The following is a 26,031-nucleotide window of genomic DNA, read 5'->3' on the forward strand; positions in this document are numbered from 1 at the left end:
TATTATGTATAATGCTTGCAACTGTGAACATGGTTTGTTTTTATTTATATAAATATATGTTTGTCTATGTCTTAAGTGATCATTCAATAAATGAGCTGCAATAGCAAAGAAAAAGGCATCACTCTACTCGCTTTAGGAAAGTGACTCAGTAAACGGCACAAAGAAACCCTATCAGGTTACAAGGCAAAGACAGAAAGATAAAGAAGACAGTCAACAGACACTGTTCCGAAGGAATGACAGCAACACCCTGCTCACCAGGCCACATGACATCAAACACAGATGGAAAGAAAACCCACAGAAGCTGTACTGCCCCATAAACGGACCACAGTGAAAGAGGAAGAAGAGGAGCCCACCCTAAAGGAAAATGAAGTCATTAAAGAAAGCAGCAGGCTCTGATGAGGTCATGGTGAGGTCATGGCAGATATGGTCACAATGCTGGGTGAGTTAGGGGAGAAACACCCCTGAGAGAACACATAGCACTATGAAGAGAAAGACATATCCCAGATGACTGGAGAATAAGCACTATAGTACCAAAGTACAGAAAACAAAGGGTCATTCACAACTATGGGCAGTACAGAGATAGCAGCCTCCTGCCATGCTGCATAAAAGTGCTAGAGAAGGTGGTTGATAAATGAGTTCACAGAGTTGAAGAAGGTCAAATGAGAGGTGATCAGTTTGGATTCAGATCTCAGTGTAGCACAACCAACCCAATATTTGCAGTGAGACAGACAGTGGAGAAAATAGATATGAGTAGAGTTCAACTGGGCATCCATAGACTTGGAGAAAGCATATAACAAAGCCCCAAGCAAGCTGATTTGAGAAGTCTTGTAATGATCTGAAGTCCCATAAGCACTGGTAGAATTAATGCAGGCTATGTTCAAAGACCCAATGACAAAAGTATTTACGGTATCTGGGCTTACACAGGGGTTCCCAGTGGGAGTGGGTATGTTTCAGAGTTCAGCTCTGAGACCACTGCTGTTCATACTGAAGAATCCATTACCTTTAACTGTTTGTATAAATCATTTAATTAAGTGCTTTGATGTTTATAAATGGGAAAAAAAAGTGCAAATGAGAAAACAGAGCATGGTGAGTTTGAAAGTTGATCATTTAGAAAAGAAAGAAACCATTTGAGAATTATTCTATATCCAAAATTCCGATAATTTGTTCTTAATTAAACAGCAACATTTTTAAAAATATCATTATTAATTTTCCTAAGTATGTTACCAACAGAAGTTCAGAGAGGATTTAAATTTAATATCAATGGTACATGGTCTGATAATATTCAAGAAAAGCACTGCATATGATAGGTACTAAATAATGAAACGGAGAAGAAAAGCGTAATCATTTCCAGAATATTTTTTTATTCTACATCTGGACAGGCAAATCCAATGTCATTACAAAATTTAGTCACTGACTATTAAATTATTGTTATGAAGAATGCTTGTAATAACTTAGAAAATCTAGAGGTTACTAAGCCCTCAATATCACAATTATATTTATAACACATGTCCAAAACAGGATCAATAGCATTAGCAACAATATCAAATTAGCTTGCAGCAGCTGTAAACCTGTCTCCAAATCTGTAAGAAAGGCAGCATAACTATAAATGAATGCATAAATCAAACTGCCACAAACTGCAATCTATGATGTAATACTTCTGAAAAAAAAGACTTGTGTTTGCCAATATATAAAATATAAGATTTAAATTTACCACTGTGAAATAATATTGCTGCTCCTCTAGTCTTTTCACATAATGAATTATAAAAACACGATTAAAACTTCTATTATTTTATTAATTCTTTAGCGTTAACAAGGTTGCGGTGAGTATGTTATGTCTAAGAGGTACATTTCTGCTCTAGCTTTATTATGGATATCCAGGGTAGGAAGTAAGATCATGGTTTAGAATCACCTTAGGTAAGATGCTTATGGCATTGACAATTTAGTTAATACAATTATGAGTGCATTCTAATTATAGCTGCACAGATTTTGTGCAACACCAGGAAGTATAAATGTCTACTTGCAAGAATCTCATGTAGCAAAAAGAAACAGGAAATAAAATCCATGGTTATGTTGCAATAGATAGTCTCTTAGCATTTTCAGCTAGGTGACTTATGCCAGTGTTAGTGATGGTATCATGTTTTACTGCTATAATTAGTTTTGCTTAAGCATGGATTCAAAGAACTCACCTTTCCTGTGCTTCATTAGACAACATTGCCAGTTACTACTATGCTGTCATACTTGTATCATGGTGCCACTGTTTGCTGTGAATAATACACTATCTGTCTAAAGATATATTTGTCAAAGAATCTAAAGGATGGCAACAAAGAGATGCCAAAGATAAGTTACATTCATGCTGTGTTAGGAAGGCTGTCAGAATTTCATGCTACAGGGTAAATATGTTACATTTTACTCTGTTAGTGTTTCATTCTGCTTAGCTTCACTTCAGGATTCATTCAAAGAATTTACCATTTACATACTTTCCATTCTTCGAATAATGCTGCCAGCATCACGCACTGGTATACAGAGCTCCCTATGGATAAAGTAATATAGCAGAAATAACCACACAGCAAAAGAGGACAGTGTTGGCTGCCAGCATCGTGCACTGGTATACAGAGCTCCCTATGGATAAAGTAACATAGCAGAAATAACCACACAGCAAAAGAGGACAGTGTTGGCTGCCAGCATCACGCACTGGTATACAGAGCTCCCTATGGATAAAGTAATATAGCAGAAATAACCACACAGCAAAAGAGGACAGTGTTGGCTGCCAGCATCGTGCACTGGTATACAGAGCTCCCTATGGATAAAGTAATATAGCAGAAATAACCACACAGCAAAAGAGGACAGTGTTGGCAGAGGCACAACTCAGTTATACACTGGGTGTTCTCCCAGTCTTAAATAATTACTTGCCATTTATGCTTTAACTATATGTGTGGAGGCTGCCATTTAGCAATATTATTTCTTGATATCAGTTGCAATCAGGTATATTTCCATTGTAAATTTATAATTGTTGTGCTTGCCTTACTGCATGCAGCCCTTGATGTCACTCCTTTTAAATGCAATTATTTCAGCTTTGACTCATTGAAATAATTATTCCACAGGCACACACACACACACACACACACACACACACACACGCACGCACACGCACACACACACACACACACACACACACACACACACACACATGCACGCAGACACACACACACGCGCGCACACACGCACACGCACACACACACACACACGCACACACACACACACGCACAGGTTGTATAAAATGATTGCATTCTCATCTTACTCTTAGATGGAGTTACAGTCAACCTGGACAATCACTCATAAATTGGCTCAAGATCCTTTTCTGTGTGCTAACTTTTATATATTATACAAAAGAAAGATGAACTACCTTAAAGAATCATAGACTTGATAAGAATCATCATATTCATTTGTAGACGTTGCGGCAAGATCATTATCTTAGGCACCTTGCTTACTTCAGCCATTTCTTTCATAATCTCTAAGCAAAAAGCCATCCTAATTTCCTTTTTATCCACCATTGTTTACTCCATTATAGAATTTAATGCCATGTTTATTGTATATAACTCTTAACAACTCTCCTAGTCAAAAAGACCCTGGAGTTTTATAACCAAAAAAATCCAAGGTTTATATTAGAGCTCTTATTCAGATAGATGAAAAAAAGTCCTTTTGTTTTGTGGTCTACAGACTCATGCAAGGTAATCTGTGCCTTGCCTTCTGACATATGTCAAACTCTATGAATTTATGTACCTATAATTGATGGATTTGTCAGCCTTTAGACAATGTGTTCTGTAGTGCATTTAGGTGACTGTGGTAAAGTCTTACTGTTTATGCAATGTAATAATGGGTAATACTTAAAGCACCAAAGACCATTCTGTCATGCCTTTTAGTCTGGTAAAGAAAGCCTGATAAACTAGTGGAATATAATCATTGAATGATTTGCTAATCACTGAGCATAGATTTCATCTTTAAAAATTGTAAAGTTTCTTAGCGTTTAATTATAGGAATGTGCTTGGTCTGTCTTGTTTAACTAGACTGACATGGTGCAATAGGGAAACATTTTGTTTGCACACTATGACATATTTACATAGCACAGGATCACTGTTATATAAAAGCTTGTAAGTGGTGTAGATGAGAATGTTGTACGTGCAAATGAACTAACTCTGGGATTCAGAGATCTTATCATCACCATTGTTAATTGAATAACTCAGGTCTGCCAATTATGATAATGGCAAGAATTTGTGAATCAGAATCAAGGTAAAGCTGCTTTGAGGAACACCTCATTAGTAGCTCACTGTCATGCCTCTGAATGGAACACTGTGCTGTCAAATCTGACCACATTAGTAAAGAACCAAAAACAGTGTTCTAAAGCACTTAAAAACAATAAAAAAAAAATGCAAGTGCTCAGTCATAACACTAGAATGGTCAAAAAGGGTGGCCTAATGGTTAAGGTGTTTGCCTTACAAACACAAGGTGCAGGGTTTGAGTCTCACAAGGGATAATTGGCTAGGCTTAAAATGGCTCGCAAGGGCAATTAGCTTAGTACTAATCTATGAACCTATGAACCTATCATACAAACTGTACATTAAATGCTTTCGTTCATTTAATAATATGAACGTCATCAGACCAAGACAAAAAGTAAAAGAAAAATTTAAAAAATTTTCATCATGATCATGTGAAAAAAATCCACCAATCATGGCGCATGAATATCTACACAACATCACTGAATATTTAAATATGTGCACACTTAAAGGTATATGAGCATGAGAAGACAAAAATAAAAATCTAACTGGATGCTACATAATATAAAGCTATATAATATTTTAAACTTTTAAGAAACATTTTATACTAATGTGTTCATTTAAGTCTGGAAATCTGTTGGCTTCTAAAATAACTTGCCATTGAGTTTCTTTACATTCAAGTAAACTATATATAGCTCCACCATAGAGGATGTCGAAAAATTTATCCAAAACAAAAAAAAAAAATACATTTCTTAAAAGAGATACAATTAATGGCACACTTACCCAAAGCATTGGTTGTATCTTTATTATTGATGGCTAAAACATGTTCATATACTCTGTCAGCAAGCCTTCTATTTGTTTTTCCTATTTAAAAAGCAGGATATGAATCACAATAAGCATAGTAAACCACATCTTTAGTTTTGCAGGTATATATCTGCTATTAGCTTCCAAAATTCTGCCTGAAGATTTCACAGTGATTGTACTACTACTGGACATATATCTACAATACTTGCAAGACTGACAACTGAATGTACCAAAAAGGTCCAGAAATATCCAGAGTATCAACATTAGTACTAGTCCAATTAAAGAAGGAAAATAAATTAACACATTTTTATAAGTAAAAATTGCTCCTTATTATCCAGCATGATGGTCCAATGGGTATTAATACTATTTTTAATTTTTTCTATGTCTCTGCATAAAGGCAATACAAATGAGTTTTGAAAAAATGTAGAATTTATGCTTTTATTCTGAGCTTGATAGCTATGCACTAAAATAGGGAGAAACCTGTCCAAGCATTTCTGAATGACTTCTTCAGCAATAACCTGTAATCGCATGCTAGGATAGCCACAATTCTCTAATAATTTAATTAAAATATTAATTTCACTCAAAAAAATATCATTAGCAGCAATTAACTGCCCTGTTACTATATTCCACTTCATGAAACTGGAATGCATACTGGTATAATGCAAATAGTTCTTGACAAAGTGAATTTATGAAATAACTGACTACGGAAACATTGATTATTAGTATCTATGGTCAATAACAGATCCAAACATTTACTGTGAATCCATACACACTGACTGTAAATTTCAAAATCTCAGTGCTATTATTTATATCTGTCAGAAATGTCAAAAAAATATTTCCATTTCCCATTCTAGATAGAAATTAAATCGGCAATGCATCATTTATAGAAGCTGACATAATGATTAACTGAATGACTGATCAGAAAGTCATGTTCTCACCAAGCCATTACTACATTTGCAAAAACAGATGCCATTCTGACACCCATTGCAACTCCTTTTAGTTGTGGATAAATGTTGTCTTGGAACATAAAAAATTATTAATCAAAACAGGATCTAATAATAAACAAATAGTACTGATTTGACTATTCTTTAACAAAGTAAATTTACTGAGAAATGAACAATCAAATTCTATACCAGTTTCCCAAGGAATAACAGTATACAGAGACACTACATCTATCATTACAAACATAGTTTATGTACCTATGAACTTACAGCTGTATAAAAAACCTAGGCAAATCCAAGTGAAATGTAGAATTTTGCACCATTGGATTAAGGACAGAATCTAAACATATAGCTATGAATTCCATCTTACTATTATGAGCTGAAACTATTTGTCTAAAAGGTAGATTAACATTATCCTTATGCATTTTGGGGATACCAAATGTGATGATGTGAGGTTGTGCCAGCTGTGCTAGGCAGAGTAAGGCAGTGCATGTGTAACATATGCCAACCTAGCTAGCTGTAGATTTGTAAAGAATTATGTCATTTAAATATCAAACTGATTTTTACAGATGCTTGTGTTAAAAATATATCAACACTGGGTCCTGCTGGACAGAAACAAAATATATATGTATGTGAGACTGTATTGTTGTAACTGATGAAATGTATATCTTTTACCAGAGGATACTGGAAGGGAAGGGGTTAATCTCAGTCCAGCTAACCATATGAAAAATAGCCTGAAATTAAAAGACTTGGTTTAGGCCATAGAGCTTTTATCCCACAGGTGTGAATGCAGCCAGATATGCAGTAGGTTCATAGATTTATAGGATGGCACTAGGCTATCTCCCAAAGGCATTTATAAGCCTAGCCAGAATGTGTTGGCTTTCACCACTCCCTTAGATTCAATGTCTATAAAAAGCCTTTCTGCAGGAAGGGTGGGAGTGTCAGGATTGTTTTATAGCTTCTAGATGCTGTATTAAGCCTTAGCAACATTCTGCGTGTGTATTGTGACACATCTGTGCCAAATCCTGGCTCAGTTGCTAGTGAGAGAGTAGTGTGGGTACCACAGAGTCAGGTGACCAGATGTGATGTCATTCTGTAGCCAACACTGAAATTGTATTTGAATACTAGTGGGAGAGGTGATAGATGCACTCTCTCTCTCTTAAACCTGACAACAAAGACACTCATCCATCTCATCTTGCCTTGCTTTAGTAAGTAACTAGGGAACAGTAATTCTTCAGTCAGTTTGACAATATAGTGAGAGTAGCTAAATATTGTTTTTTTTTTCTGTGTCTGTCTGTGTCTTTCCATCTATATTTCCTGTAAATAGAAACGTTGGTGTTTATTGTAAATAGATATTCACTATTTTTTATGTTTTCTATTTTATTATGTAGTATTAAATATATCTATAGCTGTCATTGTGGCTGGTCTTTTAGAAAATATTTAACATTTGACAGTAATTGCATTTATTTAGTGGCACTGTGGCTCCATGTTCCTGAAAGCCTTGCTGCTTGGTCAAACATTGCCATTTGCATAATTATTAATTTTACTGAAAGTAATTGGGTGCCCTTGTAAGAGCTTTAGAGTAGCTGGCTTTGGGTGTTCTAGTTGCAGTGTATCTACCACACAGTCTGAGTGGAGGTGGCAAAGTGGGTAAGCTATGCCAGCCTTTCCCAGGTGTGTGTGAAAATCAAATCTCAAAGAGAGTGTGTGTGTCATCTACTTTGAACAGGGACACTGAGAGCACTGATTTCACATAGAGTGTGGTGGAGGACTTGGCTTGGAACACCCAGCTAAGGACTCAACTCTACAGCTGTGTCAGCGGGGAGTCTTATTTGGGGCCTGGAGAGAATGCCCAGCCCCAGGACTGAAGTGTGCATTCCCTGTGTGCTCTTAAGGGAAATTGTACTTGGTGCAGAGAGCTGCATCTGAAAATACTGTGTGTGTGTGTCTATTTTTTTCCCTCAGTGAACTTTCCCCACTGGTGTCAGTGGTGAGGATTCAGGCTTTTTGATCAGTTGACCAGAGGAGGGACATTACACCAAATATGACCCCCAATCTTGGATAGTCATTCTCAGAAATTCATCAGTATTATATCCATTGAAACCTTGTGTCGTACGCTCTAGTAACCTCAAATCAACTTTAACATATTGTGCTGAAACATATTGTTTTGACAAAAGTTTATAACAATTGTTGTTGGAGAGCATATCAAAAATATTATTATTATACTTGTTTGTATCCTTCAGTACTAGACCATTTCCTTTATCAGCTTGTATGATCCTTAATTGCCTGTCATTACTAAGTTCATATAATGCACTGGATTTTGCACTAGTCATACTATATTTATTTTAATACCTTTATTATTTAATACATATTTAAAATCTTGCATACAAGCATCAGAAAAGACACAAAGTATTGTGTAACGCTGGGCTATATCTGCTTTTTTTGCATAAAACATGTCAATTCCCAAAGTTAAACTGATGGACATAACTGAGAATAACTTCAGATCCTTTTTCAATAACTTTACATTGATCAATGGAAATCTGTTTACAACTAAGATTGACCCAAAAGCGAACAATGTGTCAACCAAGAACTATAAACAAATCCACTGTATGCCAAAAAAAACCTCCTGTGTCTTGGGAATCTGAATGTGACTTCTGTACAATACCGTTAAATCACAGTATAATCCCAGCAGCAATCGAATCCTTGAGTTCAACCAGCACAGAAAAGCGATAAATGGCAAAGAATGGAGCCAATGGATGAAATTATAAAACCATTTATTAAATCCAAACTAAGATTGAAAATAGGGCACTTAGTTCTTGTGTCGTCCCTTTCCTCTGATGTATGATCTGCCTCTGCCAGTGTTGGTTGTGGCTGTCCGATGGTTTAAGAAGCTCAAGTCTAGGTGAAAAGGACCTTCTTCAAATATGTTAGATTACAAATTGGCATTGAGACTGTCAATATTTTGCAACTGTGTTAGCAGAGGTGAAAATTATTGATGGTAATTGGAATGAGAGCCTCCAGGAACTTTGGACTCATGAAACAAGTCTTTTGAATTATTTACATCCACTCCTCTAAAATGTTGATCAGCACCTCGGTATTGGGTATGCTGAAGTAGTGTTATAACTGTAACCATCTCTCTTCATTTTTTCTGTTTTCATGCTACTATAGTAGCAGTGTTTCCATCAACTCTAGATCAAATAACAAGATATAAAGCAGAACAGTATTGGAAATGGCTATTATTTTTAATATTAGTGACCACATTAGTGTTCGCCTTACCAGACTTCACATCACAGTTGCACAGGCACCTCTTAATATGCAGACACACACACACACACACACACACACACACACACACACACACACACACACACACACACACACACACACACACACACACACACGTTGTATAAAATGATTGTATTCTCATCTTACTCTTAGATGGAGTTACAGTCAACCTGGACAATCACTCCTAAATTGGCTCAAGATCCTTCTCTGTGTGCTTTTATATATTATACAAAAGAAAGATGAACTACCTTAAAGAATCATAGACTTGATAAGAATCATCATATTCATTTGTAGACCTTGCGGCAAGATCATTATCTTAGGCCCCTTGCTTACTTTAGCCATTTCTTTCATAATCTCTAAGCAAAAAGCCATCCTAATTTCCTTTTTATCCACCATTGTTTACTCCATTATAGAATTTAATGCCATGTTTATTGTATATAACTCTTAACAACTCTCCTAGTCAGAAAGACCCTGGAGTTTTATAACCAAAAGAATCCAAGGTTTATATTAGAGCTCTTATTCAGATAGATGAAAAAAAGTCCTTTTGTTTTGTGGTCTAGACTCATGCAAGGTAATCTGTGCCTTGCCTTCTGACATATGTCAAACTCTATGAATTTATGTACCTATAATTGATGGATTTGTCAGCCTTTAGACAATGTGTTCTGTAGTGCATTTAGGTGACTGTGGTAAAGTCTTACTGTTTATGCAATGTAATAATGGGTAATACTTAAAGCACCAAAGACCATTCTGTCATGCCTTTTAGTCTGGTAAAAAAAGCCTGATAAACTAGTGGAATATAATCATTGAATGATTTGCTAATCACTGAGCATAGATTTCATCTTTAAAAACTGTAAAGTTTCTTAGTGTTTAATTATAGGAATGTGCTTGGTCTGTCTTGTTTAACTAGACTGACATGGTGCAATAGGGAAACATTTTGTTTGCACACTATGACATATTTACATAGCACAGGATCACTGTTATATAAAAGCTTGTAAGTGGTGTAGATGAGAATGTTGTACGTGCAAATGAACTAACTCTGGGATTCAGAGATCTTATCATCACCATTGTTAATTGAGTAACTCAGGTCTGCCAATTATGATAATGGCAAGAATTTGTGAATCACAATCAAGGTAAAGCTGCTTTGAGGAACACCTCATTAGTAGCTCACTGTCATGCCTCTGAATGGAACACTGTGCTGTCATATCTGACCACATTAGTAAAGAACCAAAAACAGTGTTCTAAAGCACTTAAAAACAATAAAAAAATGCAAGTGCTCAGTCATAACACTAGAATGGTCAAAAACACATCACAATCATACAAACTGTACATTAAGTGCTTTCGTTCATTTAATAATATGAACATCATCAGACCAAGACAAAAAGTAAAAGAAAAATTTAAAAAATTTCATCATGATCATGTGAAAAAAATCCACCAATCATGGCGCATGAATATCTACACAACATCACTGAATATTTAAATATGTGCACACTTAAAGGTATATGAGCATGAGAAGACAAAAATAAAAATCTAACTGGATGCTACATAATAAAAAGCTATATAATATTTTAAACTTTTAAGAAACATTTTATACTAATGTGTTCATTTAAGTCTGGAAATCTGTTGGCTTCTAAAATAACTTGCCATTGAGTTTCTTTACATTCAAGTAAACTATATATAGCTCCACCATAGAGGATGTTGAAAAATTTATCCAAAACAAAAAAAAAAATACATTTCTTAAAAGAGATACAATTAATGGCACACTTACCCAAAGCATTGGTTGTATCTTTATTATTGATGGCTAAAACATGTTCATATACTTGATGGCTAAAACATGTTCATATACTCTGTCAGCAAGCCTTCTATTTGTTTTTCCTATATAAAAAGCAGGACATGAATCACAATAAGCATAGTAAACCACATCTTTAGTTTTGCAGGTATATATCTGCTATTAGCTTCCAAAATTCTGCCTGAAGATTTCACAGTGATTGTACTACTACTGGACATATATCTACAATACTTGCAAGACTGACAACTGAATGTACCAAAAGGTCCAGAAATATCCAGAGTATCAACATTAGTACTAGTCCAATTAAAGAAGGAAAATAAATTAACACATTTTTATAAGTAAAAATTGCTCCTTATTATCCAGCATGATGGTCCAATGGGTATTAATAATATTTTTAATTTTTTCTATGTCTCTGCATAAAGGCAATACTAATGAGTTTTGAAAAAATGTAGAATTTATGCTTTTATTCTGAGCTTGATAGCTATGCACTAAAATAGGGAGAAACCTGTCCAAGCATTTCTGAATGACTTCTTCAGCAATAACCTGTAATCACATGCTAGGATAGCCACAATTCTCTAATAATTTAATTAAAATATTAATTTCACTCAAAAAAATATCATTAGCAGCAATTAACTGCCCTGTTACTATATTCCACTTCATGAAACTGGAATGCATACTGGTATAATGCAAATAGTTCTTGACAAAGTGAATTTATGAAATAACTGACTACGGAAACATTGATTATTAGTATCTATGGTCAATAACAGATCCAAACATTTACTGTGAATCCATACACACTGACTGTAAATTTCAAAATCTCAGTGCTATTATTTATATCTGTCAGAAATGTCAAAAAAATATTTCCATTTCCCATTCTAGATAGAAATTAAATCGGCAATGCATCATTTATAGAAGCTGACATAATGATTAACTGAATGACTGATCAGAAAGTCATGTTCTCACCAAGCCATTACTACATTTGCAAAAACAGGTGCCATTCTGACACCCATTGCAACTCCTTTTAGTTGTTGATAAGTGTTGTCTTGGAACATAAAAAATTATTAATCAAAACAGGATCTAATAATAAACAAATAGCACTGATCTGACTATTCTTTAACAAAGTAAATTTACTGAGAAATGAACGATCAAATTCTATACCAGTTTCCCAAGGAATAACAGTATACAGAGACACTACATCTATCGTTACAAACATAGTTTATGTGCCTATGAACTTACAGTTGTATAAAAAACCTAGGCAAATCCAAGTAAAATGTAGAATTTCGCACCATTGGATTAAGGACAGAATCTAAACATATAGCCATGAATTCCGTCTTACTATTATGAGCTGAAACTGTTTGTCTAAAAGGTAGATTAACATTATCCTTATGCATTTTGGGGATACCAAGTGTGATGATGTGAGGTTGTGCCAGCTGTGCTAGGCGGAGTAAGGCAGTGCATGTGTAACATATGCCAACCTAGCTAGCTGTAGATTTGTAAAGAATTATGTCATTTAAATATCAAACTGATTTTTACAGATGCTTGTGTTAAAAATATATCAACACTGGGTCCTGCTGGACAGAAAAGAAATATACATGTATGTGAGACTGTATTGTTGTAACTGATGAAATGTATATCTTTTACCAGAGGATACTGGAAGGGAAGGGGTTAATCTCAGTCCAGCTAACCATATGAAAAATAGCCTGAAATTAAAAGACTTGGTTTAGGCCATAGAGCTTTTATCCCACAGGTGTGAATGCAGCCAGATATGCAGTAGGTTCATAGATTTATAGGATGGCACTAGGCTATCTCGCAAAGGCATTTATAAGCCTAGCCAGAATGTGTTGGCTTTCGCCACTCCCTTAGATTCAATGTCTATAAAAAGCCTTTCTGCAGGAAGGGTGGGAGTGTCAGGATTGTTTTATAGCTTCTAGATGCTGTATTAAGCCTTAGCAACATTCTACGTGTGTATTGTGACACATCTGTGCCAAATCCTGGCTCAGTTGCTAGTGAGAGGGTAGTGTGGGTACCACAGATTCAGGTGACCAGATGTGATGTCATTCTGCAGCCAACACTGAAATTGTATTTGAATACTAGTGGAAGAGGTGATAGATGCACTCTCTCTCTTAAACCTGACAACAAAGACACTCATCCATCTCATCTTGCCTTGCTTTAGTAAGTAACTAGGGAACAGTAATTCTTCAGTCAGTTTGACAATATAGTGAGAGTAGCTAAATATTTTTTTTTCTGTGTCTGTCTGTGTCTTTCCATCTATATTTCCTGTAAACAGAAACTTTGGTGTTTATTGTAAATAGATATTCACTATTTTTATGTTTTCTATTTTATTATGTAGTATTAAATATATCTATAGCTGTCATTGTGGCTGGTCTTTTAGAAAATATTTAACATTTGACAGTAATTGCATTTATTTAGTGGCACTGTGGCTCCATGTTCCTGAAAGCCTTGCTGCTTGGTCAAACATTGCCATTTGCATAATTATTAATTTTACTGAAAGTAATTGGGTGCCCTTGTAAGAGCTTTAGAGTAGCTGGCTTTGGGTGTTCTAGTTGCAGTGTATCTACCACACAGTCTGGGTGGAGGTGGCAAAGTGGGTAAGCTATGCCAGCCTTTCCCAGGTGTGTGTGAAAATCCAATCTCAAAGAGAGTGTGTGTCATCTACTTTGAACAGGGACACTGAGAGCACTGATTTCACATAGAGTGTGGTGGAGGACTTGGCTTGGAACACCCAGCTAAGGACTCAACTCTACAGCTGTGTCAGCAGGGAGTCTTATTTGGGGCCTGGAGAGAATGCCCAGCCCCAGGACTGAAGTGTGCATTCCCTGTGTGCTCTTAAGCGAAATTGTACTTGGTGCAGAGAAGCTGCATCTGAAAATACTGTGTGTGTGTCTATTTTTTTCCCTCAGTGAACTTTCCCCACTGGTGTCAGTGGTGAGGATTCAGGCTTTTTGATCAGTTGACCAGAGGAGGGACATTACACCAAATATGACCCCCAATCTTGGATAGTCATTCTCAGAAATTCATCAGTATTATATCCATTGAAACCTTGTGTCATATGCTCTAGTAATCTCAAATCAACTTTAACATATTGTGCTGAAACATATTGTTTTGACACAAGTTTATAACAATTGTTGTTGGAGAACATATCAAAAATATTATTATTATACTTGTTTGTATTCTTCAGTACCAGACCATTTCCTTTATCAGCTTGTATGATCCTTAATTGCCTGTCATTACTAAGTTCATATAATGCACTGGATTTTGCACTAGTCATACTATATTTATTTTAATACCTTTATTATTTAATACATATTTAAAATCTTGCATACAAGCATCAGAAAAGACACAAAGTATTGTGTAACGCTGGGCTATATCTGCTTTTTTTGCATAAAACATGTCAATTCCCAAACTTAAACTGATGGACATAACTGAGAATAACTTCAGATCCTTTTTCAATAACTTTACATTGATCAATGGACATCTATTTACAACTAAGATTGACCCAAAAGCGAACAATGTGTCAACCAAGAACTATAAACAAATCCACTGTATGCCAAAAAAAAACACCTGTGTCTTGGGAATCTGAATGTGACTTCTGTACAATACTGTTAAATCGCAGTATAATCCCAGCAGCAATCGAATCCTTGAGTTCAACTAGCACAGAAAAGTGATGAATGGCAAAGAATGGAGCCAACGGATGAAATTATAAAACCATTTATTAAATCCAAACTAAGATTGAAAATAGGGCACTTAGTTCTTGTATCGTCCCTTTCCTCTGATGTATGATCTGCCTCTGCCAATGTTGGTTGTGGCTGTCCGATGGTTTAAGAAGCTCGAGTCTAGGTGAAAAGGACCTTCTTCAAATATGTTAGATTACAAATTGGCATTGAGACTGTTGATATTTTGCAACTGTGTTGGCAGAGGTGAAAATTATTGATGGTAATTGGAATGAAAGCCTCCAGGAACTTTGGACTCATGAAACAAGTCTTTTGAATTATTTACATCCACTCATCTAAAATGTTGATCAGCACCTCGGTATTGTGAATGCTGAAGTAGTGTTATAACTGTAACCATCTCTCTTCATTTTTTTCTGTTTTCATGCTACTATAGTAGCAGTGTTTCCATCGACTGTAGATCAAATAACAAGATATAAAGCAGAACAGTATTGGAAATGGCTATTATTTTTAACATTAGTGACCACATTAGTGTTCGCCTTACCAGACTTCACATCACAGATGCACAGGCACATCTTAATATGCAGACACACACACACACACACACACACACACACACACACACACACACACACACACACACACACACACACACACACTCACACACACACACACACACACACACACACACATACACATACATGGACACTTATGCATGTTCATATGCATACATACACACACACACACACACACACACACACACACACACACACACATGAATCCAAGCTGCCACAAACAAGCACCTACAGGCACACTAACAATCATAGACCTACGCACACACAAACACATCTATTCAGCTACATTCATGCCCAAACTGACACCTTTATACACATCCTCAAAAATGTACACACAAACACACACCCATGCACGCATGCACTCAGACACACACACTGACACACTCACACACACACACACACACACACACACACACACACACACACACACACACACACACACACACACACCTCTATGATATCTAACTGTAGTTGTGGTGTGGGCCTCAATCACTGCATAGGGAAGAACGGGTATACACCATCAAAAGACAGTGTACACTTTTAAAAAACATAAAGTGGTAGAGCAATTCAATGAATCAGAGCTTTTCTCCTCTCACTGTCATTTCAGGGAGAGAGCACATGGCTAATTTGCACTGGTCTGTCCCCCAGATGTATGTAGCTTCCCCACTAAGATCACTGTCCACTCTTTGGCAACTTCCCAAGGAAACCTGTAGTGGAAGGGCAATATCTGAATCCTCCAGATTTTCTACACCGTGGAAACTTTCCAAGGAAAGGCGTTTGCAGCATGGTAAGCCATTTGGAATTACTGGGGTAAAAATTGTTATATTTTATAGACATACTATGTGCATGAACTAATATTACAAACAGAGTGTGAATGCATACTGTTTACAGATATTCTGAGGCTGTTTCTTACCTTCACTACAATTATTTGCAAAAGATTTAATTAAAGGTAAATATGAGCAATTCCAGTGAGTACTCATTGTTTAAATGAACAGATGAAGGATAGTTACATGTGTACAACCATATAAAATGTATGCAACCTAATGCATTACTTCTTTGAAAAAATTGTACAATGTCTGAGACATTTAAGTATCTGCAGTCATTAGAGTTAAAACTCTTGGAAGAACCAGACGATAACAGTAATAGAGCTAACATGTAATTTAGGATTCCGCATGATAATTTATCAGAATCTTTTATTACAACTCAGATCATGAGTGATACAGTATGTCACAATGATCCATAATCTGAGTTTAATAGTAGTACTGGTTAGTAAAAGCACAGTTGAGGCACATATGATACATTTTTGTATGACTTACAATAAAATAAGATATGATGTTGAAACAGACCTCCTCTTAGCTATGAAGAGGCTATTAAACTACTTAAAAAAGGTTTGTTGTATCTTTGTATGAAGAAGGAATTCCCAGTCAGTGTCAGTTGTTATAATTCTAGAAACACACCTATTACAAAAATAGCAGTGTCATTTTTGTGAATCGTCACATAAATGTTTCATTCTGTGTTGACTCTGTGGCAAAAAAATCTGATTATCAAATGTTTAGAAAAGACAAGTGAGGAATCATTACTTCTTCCAACTTACCCCCCTCAAATTTCAGATATTACTAGAACAAATTCTAAATATAACTCTTATAAGCAGCAGTCTGGCCTGACTATTATGAATGCAGTAATTCTATTATACACATTTTTGTTAAAAAAGACTGATGTCTTATTCCACTACACAGAAATAATACACCCCCTATCCCCCCAAGATAAAGGTATGCTGAAAGTAGCATCATTGTGCAATATAATGTCTGGCTGAGATGCTTGTGTTGGTGCCTTAAACAAACTATACCACTCACCATACAATAAACTGTACAATAAACTGTAAAATAGAAAAACAAGTTAAAAAATACTGACCACTCGCTGTACAATAAACTGTATAATAAACTGTAAAACAGAAAAAAGTTAAAAAAATACCAACCACTCACTGTACAATAAAATATACAATAAACTGTAAAATAGAAAAACAAGTTAAAAATACTGACCACTCACTGTACAATAAACTGTACAATAAACTGTAAAATAGAAAAATAAGTTAAAAATACTGATCACTCACTGTACAATAAACTGTAAAATAGAAAAATAAGTTAAAAATACTGATCACTCACTGTACAATAAACTGTAAAATAGAAAAAGTTAAAAGATACCGACCACTCACTGTACAATAAAATATACAATAAACTGTAAAATAGAAAAACAAGTTAAAAAATGCTGACCACTCACTGTACAATAAACTGTACAATAAACTGTAAAATAGAAAAATAAGGTAACAAATACTGACCACTCATTGTACAATAAACTGTAAAATAGGAAAACAAGTTAAAAAATACTGACCACTCACTGTACAATAAAATATACAATAAACTGTAAAATAGAAAAATAAGGTAACAAATACTGACCACTCACTGTACAATAAACTGTAAAATAGGAAAACAAGTTAAAAAATACTGACCACTCACTGTACAATAAACTGTACAATAAACTGTAAAATAGAAAAATAAGGTAACAAATACTGACCACTCATTGTACAATAAACTGTAAAATAGGAAAACAAGTTAAAAAATACTGACCACTCACTGTACAATAAAATATACAATAAACTGTAAAATAGAAAAATAAGGTAACAAATACTGACCACTCGCTGTACAATAAACTGTAAAATAGAAAAAGTTAAAAGATACTGACCACTCACTGTACAATAAAATATACAATAAACTGTAAAATAGAAAAACAAGTTAAAAAATACTGACCACTCACTGTACAATAAACTGTAAAATAGGAAAACAAGTTAAAAATACTGACCATTCATTGTACAATAAACTGTAAAATAGAAAAATAAGGTAACAAATACTGACCACTCACTGTACAATAAACTGTAAAAGAGAAAAACAAGTTACAAAATACTGACCACTCACTGTACAATAAACTGTAAAACAGAAAAAGTTAAAAAATACCAACCACTCACTGTACAATAAAATATACAATAAACTGTAAAATAGAAAAACAAGTTAAAAATACTGACCATTCATTGTACAATAAACTGTAAAATAGAAAAATAAGGTAACAAATACTGACCACTCACTGTACAATAAACTGTAAAAGAGAAAAACAAGTTACAAAATACTGACCACTCACTGTACAATAAACTGTAAAACAGAAAAAGTTAAAAAATACCAACCACTCACTGTACAATAAAATATAAAATAAACTGTAAAATAGAAAAACAAGTTAAAAAATACTGACCACTCAATGTACAATAAACTGTACAATAAACTGTAAAATAGAAAAATAAGGTAACAAATACTGACCACTCATTGTACAATAAACTGTAAAATAGAAAAAGTTAAAAGATACCGACCACTCACTGTACAATAAAATATGCAATAAACTGTAAAATAGAAAAACAAGTTAAAAATACTGACCACTCACTGTACAATAAACTGTACAATAAACTGTAAAATAGAAAAAACAAGTTAAAAATACTGACCACTCACTGTACAATAAAATATAAAACACAAAAAACAAACACAAACTGAACTGCAAATCCCCAAATGAAGAAAACAAATGACTCCAAGCCACAAGTGAGGCAAAGTCTTTACCTCACTTGTGGCTTGGAGTAATTTGTTTTCTTCATTTGTACAATAAAAAAATACAATAAACTGTAAAATAGAACAACAAGTTAAAAATACTGACCACTTACTGTACAATAAACTGTAAAATAGAAAAACAAGTTAAGAAACAGTGGTCTGTCTACATATGATAATATGAATTTATCCACAAGCAGAGTAACTGCTTTCAGCAACTAATTTCTTTTAGACTCATTGAAAGGCAAACTGCCCAAGTTCTGCCATTGTTCAAGTACTTTTAAGTTGTAAGGGAAGCCAACTGCTTGAGAGGGGGTTTTCATGGTCACAGTATAATCAACAATTCAGACAGCTGAAGGCAGAGCCAACAAGTATCGCAGGTGAGATGAAAAGCACTGTGGCACATGACTAAGGTTTTAAAATGGATATGCCTCCTCTCCATTGAAATAAAAGTTTAGGAGCTCATAAAGTTATGGCATGTTGGGCTTTTAACACCAGCAATTCTGTTTGGCCCTTTTACAGATTCTCATTTCTTGCTTCTATTGAGGAAGCAGGAACACAGCTTAGTTTTTGGATACTAGAAAAGTTTGTAATAGTGCCTCTTCAATAGGGTAAGTGATAGGGGGAACGAAACTCTATGGCAGGATGGGGTAACCCCCTTTTTTGGACAGTCAAGAGAAGTAATTCCTTTCGGGGCTTACAGTAGGATCTTATACCACTCACCCAATAAAAGTTGCTGTCCTCTCTGAATTTTTAAAATATTACCCAGATCAAGAAGTACAAGGGTTCATGACCTCAGGCCACAGCTGAGGCTTCAACCTATAGAAATATGAGTTGTGTCACAGGCAGAGAGGCCATTGTAAAGGATTTGCTGTTCAAGGAGATGGGTAAAGAAATAATTACAAGCCCATTTCATTCTCACCCTTTGAATCATTTAGAATATCCCTGTTTGGTGCCAAACAGAGGGAGCCACTTAAATCACCACCTTTCTTACAGAGAAGGGTCATCAGTCAATGGCAGTATAAGCAACAGGAATGCTATAGTTCAATACTCCTCATTAGATCATCCTATACATATCATTTGCCACTTTAAAGATCTATTTTTGGCTAAACTTGATGTGGAAATTGCTTTCCTGCTTATCCCAATTTCTCTGCATAATTGGCACCTTTTAGGATTGTGGATGATTGGCAAGGGATTGCTGAGCTGTTTGTGGAGGAATTACTGGGTCTTTAATACCAGGAGAACTTATATGGCAACTATTAAATCTTTAAGGTGTTTCCAGGTTGCCTGCTAAAGGAAGAGTGATCCTTGTCTGCCCCCCTGTTAATCACTGTTTAACATCTCATTGGGTAAAAGGTGAAGTTACTACTACAGAGTCTACTTATCTGCACTAAGTCTTTTTTGCTACAGCTTGTAGCAAATAATTGCTAAGAAGATTATCGTGTTTATGCACTCTGGCCCACCCTTTTTATGTGGCTGTATTTTAGATCTTTTCATATTAGTGGGCTTCTTGGTGGAGGGTTAAAATAGTCTCCTGTGTCAACTGTTCAGTATGCAGTGCTGGTACAGATTAGTAGATCTAAGACCTACAAATCAAGTATTAGTTATCAAATGATATTGGACAAATCTGCAATTCCTTTACTATGTCCACTGCATTGATTCACTACCCCACAGAAGCTTTCTTACCCTTATAATTTGAGCCGTTTGATTTTTATCTTCCAAATGGTATTCAGTTAGTCCCCAGGGAATTATATATATGTTTAAGAACAGCATTGATTTATCACAGTCTAGCATGGGATGGTTATTTGTCTCATTCATGCAGGATAGGATGTGCCTCTGCTCTGGCCTTTGAAGATCAGTTGGTCGGACTTATTAAGAGGATGATTAGACAGTCCTCTCATGCACACTTATCTTATATTAAGATAGTTGTTAACTTTTGCTGTTCTTTTCTTATGCTTTGTTTGTCTTTGTTTCAGGTTGCCTTTGAGCTGACATTTTTCATGGGATCATGGGAGGTTACTAGGCCAATAACCCCAGGGCCCTTACAAGCCTAGCCAAGTTCAACCCATGTTCCCAAGGGTATCTGGTTCAAGCAGACATTAAAATCAGCACCTATTGCCCCTGTCCAAAAGGGACACGTGGAATCGCCAGGATGAATTTCCGGTTACCTATCCAATTGTTCAAATTACACTTAAATAAAGGCCAATGCGGGGGTTTGTTTAACATAAATAGGAAGCTTGTTCCAAAGGTGGGGCAACCTCTGTGAGACAAATCTGTCTTTCTAGCAAGTTCTGTTGATGTCACATACCAGGTTAAGGTCTTTTGAGTGAGTGACCCCGTGTACCATTTGACTTGCGAATGTGCAGCGTTTCAATTAAATCTGCATCAGCGATTGATCTTTATGCAAGGCACAAGTCACCTCTGAGCGGTCTGTATGACACAGAGTAAAGTGACAATGATTTCAGTCTGTCCACATAAGACAGATCTTGAAGACCCTGAATTTTCTTTATAAGGAGCTTTTGTGGTCTCTCCAATTGCTGCATGTGTTTCCAAAGGAAAAGGCCAAAGGGAGCATTGTACTCTATTATTGGCCTCTTGTTCATATACATGGCAGCCAGCAGAGCACAGATCCACCACGGAGGACTGAATCTGGGCCTTCATCCTCATATTTCTGAAATAATCTGGAAAGATTTTGCTGATATGATCTGGAATCACTGTCAGGGCTATATCAGGTTTTAGTGAAGCAGGCTAGCCACACATCCTTATTGTCCACTTAGGGGGCAACAAATTGGGAGGATCCCTAAGAATAGACTGCTGTCTTCAATTATGAGAGACCTTCTGAAAATACAGCAAATATTCCTTTGTTTGCTGGTTGCCTGGTCCTCTACTGTCGATATTATCTTTGTCAGGGATGGTTAACCCTACAGCTTTAGACATAGCCCATCAATTTTTAAAATCATAGCTCCTCTCAGTTGGATTTTGGAGTGATTGAACACTGGGACTTTACCATTAAGGACCTCACGTGTTTTGGATGATGGGTACACTCTTCTGACATAGGATTTGTTTATTTATCCTTTGTTGACCAGGTTAGTCCCACTAGGCTATAGCCTCTTTTTAGGGTAGACCCGAGGTGGTATTTATACTACTAGGGACATTTTGTCCAGAGCATCAGGGAACTTCCCTTACTCTTTTCGATGTGTCATGGGATCTTTTATATCCACCTGAGCTACCATCAACTCAAGAAGATGGGCCCTCAGTTTAACATCTCACCTGAAGGACAACACACTCAGGAGTAAAGCTCTCCCTTTATGCTGCGCTTCATTGTCATCATTCAATTGACCAGGTGTGGGACATGAACCCATGGCCTTCTGCACCAAAGGTAAATATGCTACTTGTTGTGCCACACACACTGCTTATGGCCATATTTATTTAATCTCCATTTTGCTCTTTATCTGGAGAAACTGTTTTCAGTATGATGCTTTGCTTTGATTAAATAAAGGATATACTAATAACAAGTACACAGCAAGTTTTGAAATGTTGTTAATCTTTTATTAAACATTCTTAAAGGTTGCTTAGTATGTTACGGTTTATTACAATCAGGAAAGTGGGAGGAATAAACTTCTTATTCACAGCCTTCACATACATTTTAATTCCACCCATCCCTTTCCTTCAGCTTCAGAAAATGGAATTGCAAGCAGCCTACAAAGCTACATATTGCAAATGGCAAGTGAAGTGGAAATGATAATATTAAGAAATAACATGCTGGCATTATAAGAAAAGTAGATGACATTTTTTATTTTTCTAATAACCAGCAGCAGTTCTATTTTCCCATTTGTAAATAGAGAAGCATTGTTCCAGAACTGTCATACTTGTCAGTTTGAAAGATCGCTTAACTAGCAGTCTGAACCTTTGACCTTTTATGGCCAATTATAACAGATTATCTTAAGATTTTCTGATTATTACAAATATACCACTTAATTTTAATTGAATATTCATAATTGTCTAAGAAAAGACATTTTATTTTTTTACATCAAATGTTCTTAATATTTTTAACAGTTTGCATTAGACAAGCTTTATCTAAAATAACAAATATGTGATATAGTCTAGAAGTGCATGTTTAGTAAAATAATACATGAATGACACATTTGGCCTTGCAGAAACACTGAATTTGCATCTAAGACAAGTTACACAGTACATGTGTAAGCATGTACAGTTATTAAACAAATCAGGAAACTCACATTTCAGCTCTACTGTGCAAATCACAAATAAACATTACTTATAGATTAGTTTCTCTAGATCTAACAGTTCTTGTTCTTGGAATTTGTACTATCAAAAATAAAGGCTTCATAGCCTTTCTCCTATCTGAAACAATGAGAGAAAAATGATGACTCCAATTGCTGGAAAATAATTCATTCTGAGGTTACAAAACTGTAGGTAATACTGAACACACAATACAATCTTTGATAAACTAGCTGTGCCAACTTATCCTGCGCCATGGGACATGCAACTCTGACCACTCAAATGTGTTATAAAATTCCTTTTTAAGTACCAATTAAAATTTGACCTAGACAATTTAATTGTATCATAACGTCCTATCAAAAACTAGGTCTTCTATACCACAACAACAAATATATACCTAACAAATCTAGATCTATACTGTCTCAAACATTTATTCTACCATCCCTGCTGTATACTGCTCCCATACTTACTAACCTCTAAAATAATCTCTTAACCAAACTAGAAACCACCCATAACAAGATAACAAGATTTGCAGCCAGTAATAGTTACAAATCCCATCACTGTATATCCATGAAAAGCTTAAGGTGGCCTGGGCTCCCCCACATGCTTCAAATATCACAACTACAAATTACACACAGCTTCCTAAATAGCCCCAACTCCTGCCCTGCCCTTACATCCACAATTACACCCTACACACCGAATAGTGACCTCAGAAGCACACAACAAAACCTTTTGCAGGTGACCAAGCCAAACAAAAATATTGGAAAAATACTTTATAGTCATTTGATTGCATACTCATAGAACAGACTTCCATTGTCCCTTCGCTCCACTACCAAAAGTGGAGAATTCAAAAAGCAACTAAAATTCATTTCCAACATGCATGGATATGTACTTGTCAGGAAATTACCTAATGAATTTTTCTTCTTCTCTCAATTAACATATCTCCCTGGTATCTACTTAAACTGTATTACTCTCGCTGCAGTTAATACCTATGCTATTAAATGCATCTTTGTTGTACTATGCTATAATGTTACTCTGATTTTTTTTTTATTTTAGGCATTAATACATTCCTTGTAAATAACTTAATGCTAACCAAATTTCTCAAACATATTGTTACTGCATACTCAAAATACTGTATTTTGCCTTGTATATATTTGTATTGTATATTTCTCTCTGTTTTTGTACTAAATATCTTACAACTTGAATTGTTAGGTTTTTCTTATATTTTTAATTACTTTCCTGGAGGTTTTTCTCCTCGGGTGTCCGCTTAAAAGGGCTCTCTGGGCCCATTCGGACTAACCCGGTTAACAAATGTAAAAATAAATAAAAATAAAATAAAATAAATGATGGAATTTGAAAACATATTTCCACTACAATATTCCTCCCTTTATGTCTTTTTAACTCTAAAAGATATATTCCTTATTACTCTGTTATGGTCAGTTACGTAAAAATAAAGTGTTTATTATTATATGATGGACATATTATTGCACTACAGCACAAATGGCATGACATAACTGAATGCATTTTTTAAAGTCCCCTGATTAATTCAAGCAGAGCTGCAATAATGCTCATTGGACACAAGGCTCTTGATTTGACAGCACAGCTTTATACAGTTACCAAATTTGAAAAAGGTGTGGAGACCAAGCCAGTTTTTCATGTTCAGGTGGGCCATCAGGTAAAAAAAAAAATCTCATCTTTTAATGCGCTGGAACTTTCCAAAATATAAGATTTGCAAAAGGAATACATTTTTATGTATGTCTGAATTTAGGACAATTGTTTTCATGCTTAATATTGTTTTCATGCTTAATATTGAGATGTGCTGGCTCTGAAGTCTGATGTCATGTCATGTTTAATAGTACATGGAAGTAATCAGGCAAGTAACAAACTAAACTCAATGCTTATCATTTTATGACCATCTGGGAATGCTGAGCCAGAAAAACATTCTTTTGCGGGTAAGAATGGGCCATTTGTTAACTATATGTCTTAATGGTTGCTGTTTTAACCATTGTGATGCACATTATTTGACAGTTATTTGAAGGGGTATACAGATAATACAATGATACGGCAGCACACTTTTTATGCACATGATGAAATGTTACTGGCAACAGGGGTTTAGGCAGTCTGGAATTAAGCTTGTTGTAGTTGCTGTAAACTGGACTACATGAATGATATCTGCAACAATCATTTTGTTTTGCATTTAACAAGGTCATAGCAGGTGTTATGCAGAGTTTAGCAGCCCATTTTTTTTCTCACACTGGGACACAGCACAATGAGCAAATGCAGGCCACAGTGACTTAGTATGCATAAGCAGAGATTTTATTTATTTGTATTTCTTGCTGATCAAGCAATATAGTTTTAATCAGAGCATTATACAGGATCTTGTAGTAAGTAGAACAGTCACTGCCACAGCCAGTCTGCTGATTCTTTAGGCCATACACGCATGCTGGATTTCACAGCAAACAGTAGAATGATCAGTTGACACAACCAATCTTCTAAAAATCTCAAGAAATGAAGGCAAATGAATTGTCAGTACCTCTCAAGCAAAATGAACAACATAGATGAGAGGTACATCCCTCATGCAGGTAAACAACTCCCCCCCTCCTCCAGAGCTGCAGGTTCAATGCATGTCTCAGGACAAAAATGCTGACAGGAATTTCCCATGCTAGAAAAGGGGAAAAAAATTCACAAGTCACACCCCCCCCCCAGGTCCCCTGGACATTGATCTCTCCACACCAAAGCAGGTCAGAGCATTAAATCTGAAACTATCCATATCTTCTCAGAAGCAAAGATGGCCACCAATACA

The sequence above is a fragment of the Protopterus annectens genome, chromosome 3.part0 (assembly GCF_019279795.1).
Source record: "Protopterus annectens isolate FY-2018-M chromosome 3.part0, PAN1.0, whole genome shotgun sequence".
Taxonomy (NCBI): domain Eukaryota; kingdom Metazoa; phylum Chordata; order Ceratodontiformes; family Protopteridae; genus Protopterus; species Protopterus annectens.